Source organism: Lactuca serriola, chromosome 8 (genome assembly GCF_051521515.1).
Source record: "Lactuca serriola cultivar US96UC23 chromosome 8, Lser_US96UC23_V15, whole genome shotgun sequence".
Classification (NCBI taxonomy): domain Eukaryota; kingdom Viridiplantae; phylum Streptophyta; class Magnoliopsida; order Asterales; family Asteraceae; genus Lactuca; species Lactuca serriola.
Window position 1 is genome coordinate 16,982,104 of NC_136415.1, and position 6,000 is coordinate 16,988,103.

Here is a 6,000-nt window from a genome sequence, read left to right on the forward strand (position 1 = left end):
TTCATTTGGACACATGATATTTTGTAGAATTTTTAAATTTTCTATTTTCCACTTGTCATTTTATTGTATTTTTCATTTTATTAAATTAAAATTTCACATTTAATTTGTAAGGTAATATATATGTAATGTATTTATTAGAAAGGGTTTATACATGTAATGTATTCAATATATTAAAGTCTCATTAATTTTAACAATTCAAAAAATTTCTCATTTTTCTTATAAATTCAAACTTTTCAAATTGATAAAATTTTATATTTAATTTTTTTAAATAAACACATATAATACATGGGTCTCACACCTAGTGTGTGTGTGTATATATATATATATATATATATATATATATATATATATATATATATATATATATATATATATCTTCTCTAATAAATGAAGGTTTTTTTTAACACTTGTCACATTCTCATTCATTTTGCCACATGTCATTTTGTGGTTGTTTTGAATTAATTTTTATTCCATATGTAATTTTGTGCTTTACCTATTTTATTAAATTCCATATGGTATTTAAATTTAATAATAAATACATATCAATTTCATTAATAGACTTTCCTTATAATTTTAAATTTTAAAATAAAATCTCATTAATTTGCTTTGATTATTTTATCTAAATGGTTTGTTTAAATTTAAAAGAGAAAAAAAAAATTAATTTTAGTAACTCAATATTTTTCTTATTTTTTTTTTTTATAAATTCAAATTTCTCAAATGTTTATACATATTTAATTGTTTTAAATACACCCATGTAATACATGGGGCTCAAACCTAGTATGTATGTATATATATATATATATATATATATATATATATATATATATATATGAGAAATTAAATATTCTCCTACTTTTTGTTCCTACATATTCTCCTACCCAATGAAATGATGATATGTGTAACATTTAATGCTAATTTAATGAGATTTTATAATATTTTAAGATAATAATATGACACATGTTATCATTTAAATGCGTAGGAGGATTGGTAGGATTAAAAGGTAAGGGGATGTTTAATTTTCTCATATATATATATATATATATATATATATATATATATATATATATATATATATATATATATATATATATATATATATATATATATATATATATATATATATATATATATATATTAAACCGGAATAGAAAGAAATGTACAAAACAACCTGAGGAGTAGATTTAGGGCCTTTTCCTCCCAATTATTATTAATCTTTTGATTGGGATTCATCCCCATGAATCAACCCATTTTGCCCCTCCACCCGACGTCGGCCCATCCTCATAGCTATAAAAAAAATATATATATTGTATTTGATTTTGCTATATTTATGTTTGTGTGTATGTTTATTGTTGTGATCTTTAATTTTATAAATTAGAAACAGTTAATATCGATAAACCATGAAAGAATTATAACTAAGGTTGTGTTTGGCGCGCCACAGCTAGCTGATAAGCTAGCTTATTTTTCGAGTTTTTTATGTTGTCGTGTTTGGTAAGCTAAAAAGTAGCTGATAAGCTAACTTTTTGAAAAGCTACTTAGACTAGCTTTTTAGGAGCTTTTTTAAAATTTTCCAAATACACCCCTTAATTAATTATAGAAACACATATTCTTACATGTCCTTTTATGTAATTTTATATATTTCAGCTAGCTTTTCAGCTAGTTTTACCAAACGTTATTTTTTATCAGCTAGCTTTTCAGCTATCAGCTAGCTTTTTATTTAACAGCTAGCTTTTCATCCATTAGTTAGCTTTTAAGCTAACAACTAGCTTTTCATCTAGTCCGCCAAACATAGCCTAAAACGAATCGCTAATTTGTGGCTAAATATGTTTGCCGTTAATTCGTCGGTTTGTGGTTGTTTAATGAGTGTAAAGTGTCAAATCAACGATGGATATTTTCATCGTTAAATTGGGATGTTCCATAATTAACTAATCTTGTCGCTCAAAAATTAGCAACCAACGTATACTCACAGGATAATTTTATGATCTGTTTCATGAATTGATGATGTCTGAACTCCTTTTTTGTAGTGTTAATTGGTTTTATATATATCGCTCTTTATTAAAACTTAAAAATGATAGTAATTCACAATCAAGTTTAAAAGTATCATTAAAAATAAGAATGCTACTAATGTTTTTTTTTGGGAGAAGTCCACTAGAATATAGATGACTGGAATGGTGGCCAATTGCCAATTGGTGTGTTCTTGTAGAAAACTAGCATGTGAAGAAGTTGAGGTTTGAAACATAAAAGAAACCGCAAGTTGATTAGCTATGGTAGCTGTTAGGTATAGCATATGGTACTTTATTGTTAATTATTCGACTATATGTATTAGAGTAGTTGTTGACGAAATTTAAGTTAAGTTTCCAAAGCAATCACTCATAAAGAAAAAGGCATATATGCAGAACAATTGAAAAATGCAACTAGGTTAAAAGTAAGAGATTATAAGGATAATTTTTAGACTAATTGACAACGAATAATCTTAACTTTTCAGTTTTGGTCTTAATTAGTTTCGGCATTTGTATAGTTTGTCTGGTTATACTACAATATAGTCTTGTATTAGTAGTTGAATTACTAGCCTTTGACTTAACATATTCCTTGTGGGAGACCATGGCGCTAATTTTTTTTTTTTACCATGCCTTCTAGAAAAGGTATTATTTAATCTTAGGAGTTAAATAAATGGTATTATTTTATTAATGCTAACATTAATGCATGTAAGAGTCTCGTACCAAAATAAAAATATTACATGTTCACTATTCACTAACATGTCATTTAATTACGTTGATTGTACCCCGTTGAGTTACAATTAAAATGAAACCGGGCTTTGAAATAAGAAGAATTAGGTCGATTCTAATCTTCAAAGTGTTCATCAATACTCTCTGTACTTCTCAAATATAATTGATTCACCTTTTAAAAATTCTTACTTAAGAGTTAACACCATCAATAGATAGGTGAAAACAACAACAGCACAAATTATCGCATGCCATATATCAAAATGATTTAACTTATTTCCCAGAATAACTACTTATTCATATTGTAAATTATTTAGATTAAATTTCTAATTTTCTAGAAGTCTGAGAAAGTATATCATAAAGTAATGATTAATGATAATGGCTGAAGGGATCTAAAAGTAAAAGTTTATATGCAAGTTGCTCCTTCTACTTGCATGCTCCCCCCAACCAAATTCAAACTAATTGCATGCAACTTGCAATCGCATTCCCAATCCTCACATATACATACATTATATATATATATATATATATATATATATATATATATATATATATATATATATATATATATATATATATACATACGGTACGTACCACAGTGTCGGTTCATTAAAAGAATCAAGCAATGCTTTCCTCGGTTCAAGTCCAAAGAATTCAAGAAAACAACAACCTCAAAACCACCGTGAACCACCGCAATCATTCCTCTACCACCACTACCATACGGAGAGTTACACCGTCTGTTTACCTCCCCGAAGACCTCCACCACCACCACACTCACGCGGTGGGTCAAAACCAGTGTTCTTCCACAATAACCTTGTCGATCTCCGCCCCCATGGAAACTGTCTGGTCGGTCGTCCGTCGCTTCGACAACCCACAGGCGTATAAACATTTTCTTAAGAGCTGTCACGTCATCGTCGGAGACGGTGGCGTGGGATCCGTAAGGGAGGTCCAAGTGGTGTCGGGGTTGCCGGCCGGATCCAGCATGGAGCGGCTTGAGATCCTTGATGACGAACGCCATGTCATGAGCTTCAGCGTCGTCGGTGGAGACCATCGCCTGAAAAACTACCGGTCTGTCACCACGCTCCATTCTTTACCGACGTGTGGCGGAAACACCATCGTCGTGGAGTCGTACGTTGTGGACGTGCCACCAGAGAACACCAAGGAAGAGACGTGTGTGTTCGTCGATACCATTGTACGATGTAACCTGCAGTCACTCAAGCAAATGGCTGAAAATTTAACCCATAATTAGTTACTCTACATTTTATTGGACAACTTTTTAGCTAATTGGTCATTGGTATAATTTTCTTATGTTTTTTCGTGGGATTTTTATCAGGTTGGTATTTCATGGTGTAATGTTATGAAATATCCTAGATTACTCTCATGTTTAATAGAATATTATGTTCCTTCTTTCATTATTAGTTTTAATGTTTATAAATGAAAATGTAACTAGATTATGACCTGGGTTAAACACGGGAACATAAATTAAATACATATTACATTAATAGGTGACATTGTTTTAGGTGGAATTTTAATAAAAAATGTTAGTTATATTCATTTTTACAGTTTTTGGACAAAACTTATTAAATAAAATTATTTAATGTTTATATTAGAGCAATTTGTTTTTTTTAATACAGTAATTTTTAACATGAATGATCCATGTGATCTTTGTTTTATCACGACAAGATGTGACTTCTTGATTAAAACATGTTGCGTAATAGCTTTATGAATTAACTTTGTTCGGTGTACCAACCCCCATGAATTTTATATGATTCTTTTCATATTGGCCCTGTAAAATCAAAAGCAACAATAAGTTGTTATATGTACCAGCAACGTTAAATTTTGCAAAGAAATTTGATAAACATTAAAGTTAAAGAGCATTGTCATAACTATAAATATCAAATTCAAATATTTTAATTTGGTTAAGATGGCATAAGCAATTTGATCTAAAAATGGAAAATGTATAAGTGAAACACAATCAAAAGTATTTATTTGTAAATGTAAACGTTAGTCTTCGCCTCTCATTAGCATCATTGTAATGAGTTTTATTATTTGAATATAAAATTATAGGATATCATTAATATCTAAAAATAATAATATTTTAATGGTAAATATTTACTAATAAATTTATGAATAATTTCACAAGGATTTATTAATAATTGTTTCAGAACGGTTACAAAATTAATAAAAGTTTACAATTTCATAAAAAATGGTAGTTTTCTAATATTTATATTGAAGTTGTAATGAATAACATTGTAACAATGTTGACAAATTTACATTCAAACGAAATAATAGAGTAAAATATTATTAAATTTCTAAATTCATATGAGTTTAAACCAAAAAGGCAAATAGATGAATAATTTAACATTTTACAAAACCCAAAATGTATTCAAATGATCAAAATTCTAACCCAAAAATAAATAGTATGAAACAAAGTCATCAAAAATCAAACCCCAAAACCAAATAGTATGTAAACAAAATATGAGATTAATAGTATTCAAATCATTCAACTACTCAAACAAAATCATGAAAATCATATATTATTTTTCTTGTTTTGGAATTAACAGTTCTGACCTGCCTTCTCTAGAAGTACGATATGTCATTGATGTTGATGGTCATTTGTTTGAGGACATTGTTGTCAGATTATCAACGTCGTAAACATCTCCCAGCATGCATTTTAATTCTTCATGTCCATACACTTTTTTAAAGGATGTCCATTTAGTTAGTGGACTTGTTGCAGTGCATTTATCAAAATTCAAAGCGGGTGTGATGTTATCACCAGTAAACGAAATAACATCCTAAATGTGGAAAATAAATTCATATGTCAATCTAGAAGTTAATAATAATTTAAAGTATTTAACATATTAGTTTTAGTTATATTATATTTAAAACATTCTAATTTAATGTGTCTTGAAATCCGAATTCTACTAATAAAATGTTAAATAAATCAGATTATGGTTCCTATATTTTTAGTACATAGAAATATGTTAGTTGATCAACCGAAATATAAAAAAAAAAATGAAATTTAATAAGTGCAGTGTTTGTAGCATTCTTCGTAAAAGAATGTTTCATGTTTGATGTTAAATTTTTTTTTTCTAATTCAATAATGATTGTATTATCAACAATGAAGTTTGAGATTGCATAACCATCAATTTTGTTCTCCAAATTATAATGTAAAACTTGAATTTTGAACACCAACTTTTTATCCAAAAGTACATTCAAAGAAGATGGATAAATCTCCATATTACCCTCTTAAAATTTAAAAAAAATGGTTATAAAAATC

General features: G+C 28.1%; 1 pseudogene; it reads left to right on the forward strand.

Moving 5' to 3' along the window:
• The first annotated feature begins 3,309 nt into the window (after positions 1-3,309).
• LOC145067605 (abscisic acid receptor PYL4 pseudogene) lies at positions 3,310-4,132 on the forward strand (annotated as a pseudogene).
• Positions 4,133-6,000: the final 1,868 nt, after the last annotated feature.